At 43.0% G+C, this 13,746-nt stretch overlaps 1 protein-coding gene across 1 annotated transcript in view; it reads left to right on the forward strand.

Annotated features, from left to right (window-relative positions):
- The first annotated feature begins 77 nt into the window (after window positions 1-77).
- Window positions 78-13,746, forward strand: part of LOC135551805 (N-acetylneuraminate 9-O-acetyltransferase-like) — a 36,149-nt gene continuing 22,480 nt past the window's right edge. Inside the window, exon 1 of the mRNA XM_064983035.1 lies at window positions 78-114. The gene's annotated coding sequence lies outside the window, so the exon portion shown is untranslated. The remainder of the gene's footprint in view (window positions 115-13,746) is intronic.

The raw sequence follows: 13,746 nt of genomic DNA on the forward strand, positions 1-13,746 counted from the left end.
TTTACGCAATGTTGATTTAGCGCCGCTCAGTGGTTAATGAGTTAAGAACAGATCCCGTAGACGTTGCCTAAAATCAGTTCACCATATACCCAAGAAGACGAGGGACAGAACAGGGTAAGTCTTTGGCTCTGTTCGAATACTCAAAAAAATGTATACATTTTAAGTAATATGCACTAATCTGATGAAATTGGATTGATGAAAGCATCGGTGCTCCTCTCATAGTCATTTACAGATTACAGATCGACAGTGCTTTTCGGCCTAGCCCTGAACACAACCGGTGAAAACTGATATAATAAAATTGAAACCATTGTGCCCGAGGATGTCATTAAATAGGCCTAGGTTAGGTTAGTGGCCGGGTCGGAGGCAGGCCTTCTTGTACTGCTGTTGTGTCCAGCAAATAATGGTTTAGATCAATGTTATTGTAGTAAACAAAAACTGATACGAAAACAAATAATGAAAAAAAAACATTTAGTAAACTGAAATAAAATCATTTTCAATCAGTTAAAAAAACGGAAACTATAATATTTGACTCCTAAACTAACTAAAATAAAATACAGTAAAAAATAGCTGCATCCATAAGATGGCGACAGGATGAACACTATAGTCTATCAAATATTCTTCTATAGTCTATCAAAGATTCTTCTATAGTCTATCAAAGATTCTTCTTCTTCTATAGTCTATCAAAGATTCTTCTTCTTCTATAGTCTATCAAAGATTCTTCTTCTTCTATAGTCTATCAAAGATTCTTCTTCTTCTATAGTCTATCAAAGATTCTTCTTCTTCTATAGTCTATCAAAGATTTTTCTTCTTCTATAGTCTATCAAAGATTCTTCTTCTTCTATAGTCTATCAAAGATTCTTCTTCTTCTATAGTCTATCAAAGATTCTTCTTCTTCTATAGTCTATCAAAGATTCTTCTTCTTCTATAGTCTATCAAAGATTCTTCTTCTTCTATAGGCTATCAAAGATTCTTCTTCTTCTATAGTCTATCAATGATTCTTCTTCTTCTATAGGCTATCAAAGATTATTTTTCATACACTAAAAAGGTTCCTGGAGTATCCTTTAGGTTAGGGGTTCTTCAAATTGAAACTGTGGGGGACCCTTATAAGTTCTTCAAATAACCCTTGGAAAGGGTTATTCTTTTAATGGCTCCTCAAACAATCTTAGAAGAACCTTTTGGGGTTCATTTTTTTAACTGCCCCCCATCCCCTATTATTATTAATACTAATAACAACACACATAACAATAACACAATATTTTAGTTGTCAGTGTGTATTATGATTTTAGTGGCAAAGCAGAATAAAAAACATGTAAATATGAGGTAAACTCCCTGCAGAGCCCCAAGTCCAATGGGTTTATCCTCTGGCGCGTTGATGTTAATGTGTTGATGTTCTCTGTATCCATAGCCAGAATGATTTTGCAGTGCATGGTGGTCGAACAGGTTTCCTGTGTTATTCATCAGAGGTGGAGGGAGGGTGAAGTCTATGAATCCAAAAAAAATGTCATTATACAGATGATTAACAAAACATGCCACAACAGGATTAATAACTTGGTTTTTGTGGTGAATATGAATGAACAAAACTGTTTTGATAATGGTTTTCATACACATACCTTGTCGATAATATAGAGGCCTATGGGATATTTATTAAAGATGTTAGGAAGGAAGATGGTAAATGTGATCTGCATAACATACCAATACCAATTGACATACCTTTCCATGCCTCCTTGTCTGTATACCTGCAGACACAGACACACAAGTGAGCAGTTCACTCATCTGCACCCAATACAGGTAGCCTTCAACATATTCTTATAGCCTACATGTTCTTACCTCTTTGTTTATTGATATCCATTGAATTGTGTCCATTATCTGTTCTAGAAAGATTTGCACAAATATTAAAATGTAGATGGTATCATCATAAAATAATATCAATTAGCTCATATAAGGGGCGAACCTTGCCTAAAGTTGAGATATTTACCAGGTAAGTGCCTGCACCTGCTGTCCTTTCAAATTAAAATCCAAACATTTCAGTTGGGCAGTTAGGTTCTTGCAAGAACCCCCACCAACTAAGGAGGTTCCTCAATGAACCCCACCTCCTATGGGGATCTTGGAAGAACCATTTGGGGGGCAATTTTTCAGTGGATTTTAGAAGAACCCTTGTTAAACCCCTAATTTTAGAGTGTAGCTTAAACTTCCATAATTAGAACTATAGGCTACATTTCTGTCGAATTTGTGACTACACTCTAAAAAGAAAAAGTTCCCAGAGCAGTTCCCGAAAACAGTTCCCGAAAACCTTTTGAAGAACCTTTTGGGGATAATATCTGAACTACCCCCCTGCCCTATAATTATCATTGTTAATAATAATAATAATAATAATATGGATAACAATAACACAATATTTTAGTTGTCAGTGTTTATTCTGATTTTAGTGGCAAAGCAGAATTTTTTTTTTAAATGTGAGCTCCATGTCCAATGGGTTTATCCTCTGGCCTGTTGATGTTAATGTGTTGATGTTCTCTGTATCCATAGCCAGAATGATTTTGCAGTGCATGGTGGTCGAACAGGTTTCCTGTGTTATTCATCAGAGGTTTAGGGAGGGTGAAGTCTTTGAATCCCCAAAATAGTAATTAAACAGATGTTTAACAAAACATGCACAACACAGGATTAATAACTTGGTTTTTGTGGTAAATGTGAATGAAAAAAAATGGTTTTGATGATGGTTTTCATACACATACAGTGCCTTGCGAAAGTATTCGGCCCCCTTGAACTTTGCGACCTTTTGCCACATTTCAGGCTTCAAACATAAAGATATAAAACTGTATTTTTTTGTGAAGAATCAACAACAAGTGGGACACAATCATGAAGTGGAACGACATTGATTGGATATTTCAAACTTTTTTAACAAATCAAAAACTGAAAAATTGGGCGTGCAAAATTATTCAGCCCCCTTAAGTTAATAACTTTTGCTGCGATTACAGCTGTAAGTCGCTTGGGGTATGTCTCTATCAGTTTTGAACATCGAGAGACTGAATTTTTTTCCCATTCCTCCTTGCAAAACAGCTCAAGCTCAGTGAGGTTGGATGGAGAGCATTTGTGAACAGCAGTTTTCAGTTCTTTCCACAGATTCTCGATTGGATTCAGGTCTGGACTTTGACTTGGCCATTCTAACACCTGGATATGTTTATTTTTGAACCATTCCATTGTAGATTTTGCTTTATGTTTTGGATCATTGTCTTGTTGGAAGACAAATCTCCGTCCCAGTCTCAGGTCTTTTGCAGACTCCATCAGGTTTTCTTCCAGAATGGTCCTGTATTTGGCTCCATCCATCTTCCCATCAATTTCAACCATCTTCCCTGTCCCTGCGAAGAAAAGCAGGCCCAAACCATGATGCTGCCACCACCATGTTTGACAGTGGGGAAGGTGTGTTCAAGGTGATGAGCTGTGTTGCTTTTACGCCAAACATAACATTTTGCATTGTTGCCAAAAAGTTCAATTTTGGTTTCATCTGACCAGAGCACCTTCTTCCACATGTTTCGTGTGTCTCCCAGGTGGCTTGTGGCATTCTTTAAACAACACTTTTTATGGATATCTTTAAGAAATGGCTTTCTTCTTGCCACTCTTCCATAAAGGCCAGATTTGAGCAATATACGACTGATTGTTGTCCTATGGACAGAGTCTCCCACCTCAGCTGTAGATCTCTGCAGTTCATCCAGAGTGATCATGGGCCTCTTGGCTGCATCTCTGATCAGTCTTCTCCTTGTATGAGCTGAAAGTTTAGAGGGACGGCCAGGTCTTGGTAGATTTGCAGTGGTCTGATACTCCTTCCATTTCAATATTATCGCTTGCACAGTGCTTCTTGGGATGTTTAAAGCTTGGGAAATCTTTTTGTATCCAAATCCGGCTTTAAACTTCTTCACAACAGTATCTTGGACCTGCCTGGTGTGTTCCTTGTTCTTCATGATGCTCTCTGCGCTTTTAACGGACCTCTGAGACTATCACAGTGCAGGTGCATTTATATGGAGACTTGATTACACACAGGTGGATTGTATTTATCATCATTAGTCCTTTAGGTCAACATTGGATCATTCAGAGATCCTCACTGAACTTCTGGAGAGAGTTTGCTGCACTGAAAGTAAAGGGGCTGAATAATTTTGCACGGCCAATTTTTCAGTTTTTGATTTGTTAAAAAAGTTTGAAATATCCAATAAATGTCCTTCCACTTCATGATTGTGTCCCACTTGTTGTTGATTCTTCACAAAAAAATACAGTTTTATATCTTTATGTTTGAAGCCTGAAATGTGGCAAAAGGTTGCAAAGTTCAAGGGGGCTGAATACTTTCGCAAGGCACTGTAAGGGATAAAACTTACCTTAAATTGAGATCTTGACATTTTTCAGTTAAGTGCCTGCACCTGCTGTCCTTTCAAATTCAAATCCCAATGTTTCAGTTGGGCAGTTAGGTTCCTTTAGGAACCCCCGCCAACTAAGAAGGTTCCTCAATGAACCCCACCTCCTATGGGGATCTTGGAAGAATCTTTTAAGGGCAATTTTCAGTGCCACGAACCCTAATGTTCTTCGAAGAACTTTGAGAATTTTAGAATACCTCTTGTTGAACCCCTATTTTTTTGTGTATGCATGCGTGTTACCTACAGCCGCCAATTCTACAGATGCGCAATATTTTCTGTGGAATAGTTTCAGGAAAGCAAACTAAATCAAACTAAGAGCATATGTAACAGGGTTGGTTATGTTTCCACTTGCCTCTAAAGAAATGTGTATTTAATGTTCAAGCATTCTTATTGGTTGGTTCAACTCTGATGACAATAAGGTGTGTTGTGATTGGCCCCGCTTGCAGATAGGGGGAGATGGCGAACGTCAGGTTTTCCCAGTATGAAAATGTGATGCACAGGATTTTGCCATTGACAGCCATCAATATCTTTAAGCCCTGCACAACTAACGTGCTGTTTCCCATTTAACAACAGCAATGGAAATAAATGATGCTCAACTGGGACCACTGGCTGATGTGATTTATTTGGAGAAAACACAATGCAAGGAGTTCATATACATCTGTTACTCTGGTGCCGTGACTCGTCTTCTTGTCTTCGCCAGACGTCACTTGGAGGGATCGGAGACCCGGCTTGAAGAAGTACTGTGGTTGCTGGTGCACGCCAGAGGCCTAGGTTTCTCATTCTGCACAAGTGGAATTCTCAGGGAGCTCCTGGTAGCATGACTGAGTGGGGAATATAATATACTGTTTGTTACTTGTATGTGGTGATGGTATGATTATTTACTGATGTAATTGTGCTGTTACGCTCGTAACCTTCCGAAGCCAATTAACGTAAGGGCGACGCCATTTTCTACCACACGGTGGCGACAACTATTTATGAATGTTACTTTTCTGTGTTGATTCTTGGTCTTGTTAGACAACTACTACTGAACTTTTATTTTGAATGCATTATGTTCAAGCTAATGTTATAGAAGTGTTCATATTGATTGTGATATCTTTTTAAACGTAATATTTACATAAAAAAAAATATTAATCTTTTTTTTTAATATTGTTTTTTAAATGGAAAGTTTTGGGAGAGGTAGGGGAGTTCTCATGTTTAACCCTTCACTGCCAGTGGGTAGGGGGGCAGCTATTTTTCCAGTTACTTCCACACCTCTGGCCAGACCAACTACACAGGCAAGTGTGCGCTTTCCACATGATTTAGAGCTACCTCAACTCAGTGCATTCGAGCCAGTTTCACCTTATCCTAGGAAGGAGGTTCTGTCTATGGATTTCCTGGCAGGCATTGTTAAGCAGATAGGTTACTCCATAGGTGAAAATATGTCCTCTTGTTTGGAATCAAAGTCTATGGGAGATGGGGTGGGACAGAAGGTTGATTAATGGCTCATCCAAGGCATTGGATCGTGTGATGGGCATGCTTAAACGGGTCTTGGAGCAGAGGCCACAGCAACCTGTAGGCGGCTATGATAACCATTTCCAGAGGAGGCCCAGGAGAAGGGAGAACCCGTCTTTGCAATGCAAAGTGTGTGGGGATGCGAATCACAGCACAATGGATCATTGTTATTCACACCAACTCTGCTTCCTCTGTTATGCAGCTGGGCACACATGTCAAGAATGTCCTCGCACTTCATCGGTAACTTTCGTCGCTCCGTCAAACAGCAACACGACACAGCGGCAGGGAAAACTAGCTGGCCTGCACAGGGTGGGGAGAAGTGCTGGGCCTTGTGAGGTGCCTCAATCAGATAGTGGTGTAGATTTAGAGTCAATATATTCAAGTGTTTGTGATGAAGTCAAGTCGAACGAAAAAGTCATTATGCAAAATACACAGAGAGTGCTCCACAACGATGAACTCTTCTATACTAGTGTGTTTCTGGGGGATGTTATAGAGGTGAGCGGTAGGATTGACAAAGGTTCTATGGCATGCACATTGAGCTCAACAGTGGTGCCATGCCTTGAGAAATTAGGGGTGCTCAAGAGTGGCTCCCTCAGACCGACTGAAGTGGTGTTGGTTGGCTGCGGGGGAGTTGAAGACCAAGCCTGTAGGTGTGTGTGAATTTAATATGTCGGTGTATGGCAGCAGTGTCTCTGTCCCTGTTCTAGTAGTGGATGGCCAACGTGATGAGCTCATCCTAGGCAGCAACGTGATAAAACACCTCATCAGGGAGCTGAAGACGACCGGTGACTTCTGGGAGAAGATGTCATCATCTGAACACAATGGAGAAGACAAACTGTTCCGTCTGCTGGCAAATGTAGAGAGATGGAAAGGAACCGAAGTGCCAGAAAGAGTGGGCACGGTAAGGCTGAAGCGGGCGGTCACATTGGAGCCCATGCAGGAACATTTAGTCTGGGGCCGGCTGTGTACGCCTTAAAATGTATCCGCGGGCAGTGCTGTCGTTATTGAGCCTACGAGGGCACGCTCAAGACCGAAAAAAATTCTCGTGGGGAGAACAATAGCGACATTGTGAAGCAATGGCTGGTTCCCTGTCAAAGTTATCAATCCCTCACCAAAGCCAGTAACAGTGAGACGCAACGCCAAGATAGCGGATGTTTTTCCTTGCATGGCATTAGAGGACTTTGACACTGACGATATAGATAGGCCCACTGTCGAACCGGTTCCCCTGGTGCAGCAGGTACACAAAATGGATAACAATCCAGACTTTGACAATGGTAGTGGAGATAGCTCGACCGTGCCGTCAAACCGCACAGAGTAACAAGTGAGGTGTTGCACGAGTTAGGACTAGGTGACATTGACATTGTCGCAACTCATTTGTCACAACAGTGTAAGGCCAGCCTAGTTCAGCTAATAGCCCGCTCCGAGTCTATCTTCTCACGGCACAAACTAGATTGCGGGAAGGCTTCTGGATATGTCCATCGCATCAGCCTTTTAGGCTACCTTACCATAGGCTCTCCCCTAAACATTATGACAAGCTCAGGCAGGCCTTGGATGAGATGGAAGAGTGAGAGATAATCAAAAAATCCAGCAGTGAGAATGCCTCCCTGCTCGTGCTGGTCTGGAAGAAGTCTGGCGATCTGAGACTGTGTACAGACTTCCGATGGCTCAATGCTCGCATCGTAAAGGATGCTCACCCTCTACCTCACCAAGATGATGCTCTGGTGGCCCTGGGTGGCAATGCCTTCTTCTCTACAATGGATTTGACCTCAGGCTACTACAATGTGGAGGTGCATGAAGATGACAAGAAGTGTACAGCCTTCACTTCTCCTTTTGGGTTATATGAATATAACCATCTTCCACAAGGACTATGCAATAGCCCAGCTACATTCATGAGGATGATGTTGAGCATTTTTGGGGCTAATTTTTTTTTTTGCCTTCTATGCTACCTGGACGATATGCTGGTTTTTGCCCTGACTGAAGAACTTGAATTGCAACGCTTGGAATCAGTTTTTGAGCGTCTCAAAGGCCATAATCTGAAATTGTCTCCATAGAAATGCCATTTCATGAAGAGGTCAGTGCGGTTCTTTGGGCATGTCATCAGTGAAGGAGGTGTGGTCACAGACCCAGAAAAAGTGAAGGCTATTGCAGGGATGACAGAGAAGGATCTCATGGAGGATAACACGGACGTGCCCTCCCAGGGGAAGATTCAGTCCTTTCTTGGAATGATAGTCTATTACCAGCAGTTCATTGAGGGGTGCTCCACCATCACTAAGCCGCTGCATGGGCTGACAACTGGGACGAAGGCACCACGCCATGGGAAAGGCAAGAGGAAGAGAGGAATACATAGGAAACTCACAGCAGCAGACTGGACTGGTGAGTGCAAACAGGCCTTTAGTCAGTTGAAACAAGCTCTCCTCGATCAGGTCATGCTAGCCCATCCTGATTTTAGTAGACCTTTCTTGCTGTCTGTAGACACATCTAGTAATGGATTAGGTGCTGTCCTCTCCCAGGTGTCAGAAGATGGGTCTGCAACCAGAACCATAGCATTCGCTAGCAAATCACTTACTTATGCGCAGTCAAAGTATCCTGCCCATAGGTTAGAGTTTTTTGCTTTATGCTGGGCCATCTGTGAGAAGTTTAGTCATTGGCTAAGGGGCAAGCCTTTTACTGTATGGACAGACAACAACCCATTAACGTACATCCTGTCCAAGCCCAAATTGGACGCCTGTGAACAGAGATGGGTTGCTAAACTCGCTCCATTCGAGTTTGACATCAAGTACATCCCCGGTCCCAAAAATGTCATTGCTGATGCACTCAGTAGACAGCCTTTTGTGCAGCTGAGCATTCTCCACCGTATCACAAGGGTTCCATACAAGGCCTTGCTGGAAGAAGCTGCGGGAGTACAGTACATGCTGAGAAGGTGCAAGATGTGTTCCACTGGTCGAACCACCCATTCAACCTCGAAAGCTGCACATCGTCAATTGAGGCAGATGTCTGTGAAATTGTCATGGACTGCCAAACTACCTCCTATCCTTCTCCTGGTTCTCTGTCAAAGGAAGCGGTGTTAGCAGTCCTGAAGTCGCAAGGGGAGGCTGGTCTACAGAACTGTGCGCTGCTACTGCCTCAGCTCACTCAGTCACTGGTGCCATCTGAGATGTCAGATGTGAGAGTGCTGTCCCGTGACGACCTGATATCAAAGCAGTGCCAGGATGATGCACTCGCCAGAGTTGTCTTCTACTTGGACAGGGGCCGAAGACCTTCTAGGAGGGAACGTGGCCATGAACCAATCGAGGCTCTGCGGATTCTGAAGACCTGGGAGAAGCTCACTCTGAAAATGGGTGTACTATATCGCGTTACCAAACGTTTGCTGTCAAAGAGGAAGACGTACTAGTATGTAGTACCCACCTCAATGAGGGCGACAGTTTTGAAGGGTGTCCACGATGAAGCCGGTCATCAGGGGCAACAGCGGACGTTGTACTTGACGAGACAGAGGTTCTTCTGGCATGGTCTGGAGTCGGATGTGAGAGAGTATGTCAAGACCTGCAAGAGGTGTGTGTTCAGTAAGGTCAGAGGCCAGAGCTCCACTGGAGAACATCATCACGACTGAGCCCCTTGAGTTGGTGTGTGTGAAATTCTGATATGCTGAAGACTCCAACAACAAGTTCTTGGATGTTCTGGTCATCATTGATCATTTTACTAAGATGGCCAATGCCTTCTTGTGTCTGAACCAATCAGCTAAAGCAGTGGCCCTTCAGCTGTGGAACAACATCTTCTGTGTGCATGGTTTTCCTCGTCGTATCCACTCTGACCAAGGGGACAACTTTGAAAGTATAATTGATTGCTGAGTTGTTGAGTGCTGCAGGAGTCCAGAAGTAGCACACAACTCCCTACCATCCGATGGGGAACGGGGGAGTCGAAAGGTTCAATAGAACGCTGGGAAACATGATCAGGGCTTTACCTACGAGAGCGAAGCACAGGTGGCCCCAGAAGCTGAAGTTGTTGACCTTCGCCTACAACTGTACAGTCCATGAAACCACGGGCCACGCCCCTTTCCAGTTGATGTTTGGGAGAACCCCACGTCTGCCTGTCGACATGATGTTTGGTACGGTGCTGCAATACTCAGAGGTTGTAGACTATGACGAGCACATCAAGTCCCTGACAAGAGGCCTGAGGGAGGCCATGGAGACGGTACAAGTGTCTGCAACCAAACGGCTGAAGAGGCATCACATCAGAGGAGCTCCAGTGGAGGTCGGTGACCGGGTGCTGCTGCCAAATAAGGGTGAACTTGGAAAGAGGAAGCTGGCGGATCATTGGGAGAACAACCTCTATATTGTTACGGAGAAGAATAGTGACATCCACATCTGCAAGATACAGAACATGTCGACCGGGGACAGGAGAAAACGATCCACCGTAATCTGATAATGCCTGTAAACTTCTTGCCTCTCCCTGACACTGCCTTGGAGACACCTAATACGGGAGACCGTGAGGTTCCGAGTAAGGAGATTGAGGACTCATCCATGAACGATATACCAGAAATGGGCATCGGTGAGGGGACTAGTGTCTGGGTATCAGAACAGACCTCAGAGGAAACACAGTCGGAGCCCTCTGAAAAAGACCCCAGATGTGCTGGAAGATGGGTCACTGGCGAGGTATCCTCAGAACTCATCACATTCTGAGGGTGCCACTGGTGGCACAAGCATGTCAGAGCTAACCTTTGGAGAAGAAATGTCCGAACCCTCTGAGGAAGAAAGGTATTCTGAAGATGCCGCTGGTGGCACCAGTTCCAGCAACAGCCACAGAACCCTTGACCTTGACTACCCACCGATTGTGGACAGTAACCCACCAATGGTGGTTGTAGTTGAACAGGTTAAACGTAATGATAACTCTATTAGGACTGTCAGGTCCGGGGCTGGTCGGGTTAGGAAACGCCCAGTGAGACTCACAGAGACTATGCAGACACAGAGGGTTTTTCATATAGAATTCATTAGAATACCTGTGTGGGTGTAGAATCCAAGTCTGTAGCCCTTTTATATATATTTATTTTTACTTTCAAGAGACCCCATGGAGGTAATAGGTCAGAAGTCATGTAGGCCAAGGTTTTTCTGTTTGGGGTTCTTATTGTCACTGAGTGTACTGAACGTGTAATCGGCATGTTTTCCTACGGGTTCTTTGAATTCCCCGAATTCTCTCTAGAGAATAGTCTTTGCACTGGAATATTTGGTGACATATGTATTGCAATGTATTGCATACCTCATTTTGATTCTTTGTAGTATGCAAGTGTAATTCAGCAGGGAGAATGTAACAGGGCTGGTTATGTTTCCACTTGCCTCTAAAGAAATGTATATTTAATGTTCAAGCATTCTTATTGGTTGGTACAACTCTGATGACAATAAGGTGTGTTGTGATTGGCCCCGCTTGCAGATAGGGAGAGATCGCGAACGTCAGGTCTTCCCAGTATGAAAATGTGATGCAAAGGATTTTGCCATTGACATCCATCAATATCTTTAAGCCCTGCACAACTAACGTGCTGTTTCCCATTTAACAACAGTAACAGAAATAAATGATGCTCAACTGGGACCACTGGCTGATGTGATTTATTTGGAGAAAACACAACGCAAGGAGAGTACGATATACATCTGTTACACATATTTTCATAGCTGATGTGAAATTTCCTGTCAGTAGCCCATTCGAATCTGCCGCAAATAAGAGTAAATGCCCATTCAGAGAGCAACACACACACACAAGCTATAGCAAGAGAGCAGGGACGAGACAAAAAGTAGGCTATTTGTCATTTTCATGGTATTGATGTCCCTTTTACCATAGTCTATCCCTTTGTGTAATGCAAATTAATCAGAATCAACTTCATTCGCCACGTACATTTGCACATACTCATGTGATACGGTTCTGCTAGTGATAGACAACACTTAGAGACATGATACAGACAGCGGGGTTTTAACAAAGTATACATACATTACATACAATGAACAGAGTGATTGTTTGCCTACTTCTTTTAGTTGGGCTACACACGCTATTAGTCTTATACTACTGCAACATGTACACAAATGTAGGCTTAGCTGAAATACAGCCATATACACAACTGTCATTTTGTACACCGCGTGGTAAAGCACGGCTCTGACACTGCTTTCAATAAGCCTGTGGCCTCAAGTCTCATATCTGTGCCATATGCACAAGTAGATGCGATTTCACCGAGCATCTTTGTGATGTTGTCACTTGATTTCCAAAATGATTGAAACCGTGGCGAGGAGGCCAGTCCATCTCTGATCAATAAGTATTTTCAGTTTTTCGCCAGTGTACTGTGCATCCACCAGTGTACTGTGCATCCACCAGTGTACTGTGCATCCAACAGTGTACTGTGCATCCACCAGTGTACTGTGCATCCACCAGTGTACTGTGCATCCACCAGTGTACTGTGCATCCACCAGTGTACTGTGCATCCACCAGTGTACTGTGCATCCAACAGTGTACTGTGCATCCACCAGTGTACTGTGCATCCACCAGTGTACTGTGCATCCAACAGTGTACTGTGCATCCACCAGTGTACTGTGCATCCACCAGTGTACTGTGCATCCACCAGTGTACTGTGCATCCAACAGTGTACTGTGCATCCACCAGTGTACTGTGCATCCACCAGTGTACTGTGCATCCACCAGTGTACTGTGCATCCACCAGTGTACTGTGCATCCAACAGTGTACTGTGCATCCACCAGTGTACTGTGCATCCACCAGTGTACTGTGCATCCACCAGTGTACTGTGCATCCAACAGTGTACTGTGCATCCACCAGTGTACTGTGCATCCACGAGTGTACTGTGCATCCACCGTTGGTTTCCTACATTAATTGTGTAGCGAGCTAAACACATTTTTTTTAAAGTCCTCTATTGTATGGAGGCAAATCGTCCAAAAGTCGAATGCGCACAAGATGGAGAACGCAAAAAGATAAAACATTATTGTGCAAGCAAACACTTGCGTCACTGCTCTCTCATCTGATTTTTGATGATAGATGGCTGACATATTTCATATGTGTTGTTTCATAGTTTTGATGTCTTCCCTATTATTCTACAATGTAGAAAATAGTTTTAAAAATTAAGAAAAACCCTGGAATGAGTAGGTGTGTCCAAACTTTTGACTGGTACTGTATACTGTATCTAATAATATCCGACTGGTGTTAGACCTTATTGAATATTCTGATCTAATATTCAAAGATAGTTTCATTGTCTTCTTAGACTTTTATTTCTCCCTCGAGAAATGTGGTTTTGGGGAATTATTTTGTAGTACTATAAAAACTCTTAAAATGAATGGGAACTCTTCCATTAAATTACAACATGGCACTTCTCCTAGATTTGATTTGAAAAGAGGAATTGGGCAAGGTTGCCCAATTTCGCCTTCTCTTCCTGCTTGCAACCCAGCTTCTTGCAAGTTTTGTCAAATCCAGCGATATACAAGGGATTTCAATTGCTGACAGAGATATTATCACAATTCAGCTTGCAGATGACACCAACCTCTTTTTGAAAGATGCTGAGCAGATTACTAGTGCAGTCGATGTGATAAATATTTTTGGTCTTTGCCTAAACCTTAATAGATGTGAATTGTTTGCTGTTAAAGACTGTGTGATACCCTGTGTCTGATATCTTCCAGTCAAGGAAAAGGTAACATACATTTCTCTCCCACCATTAGCTCTGACAAATTGAACACCCTAGTCATTGGCGACTCCGTTATCGGTAGTATTAGACTAAAAAGAATAATCCAACGATCATACACTGTTTACCAGGGGGCAGGGCTACCGACATTAAGGCTAATCTGAAGATGGTGCTGGCTAAGGCTAAAATTGGCGAGTG

The sequence above is a fragment of the Oncorhynchus masou genome, chromosome 13 (assembly GCF_036934945.1).
Source record: "Oncorhynchus masou masou isolate Uvic2021 chromosome 13, UVic_Omas_1.1, whole genome shotgun sequence".
Classification (NCBI taxonomy): domain Eukaryota; kingdom Metazoa; phylum Chordata; class Actinopteri; order Salmoniformes; family Salmonidae; genus Oncorhynchus; species Oncorhynchus masou.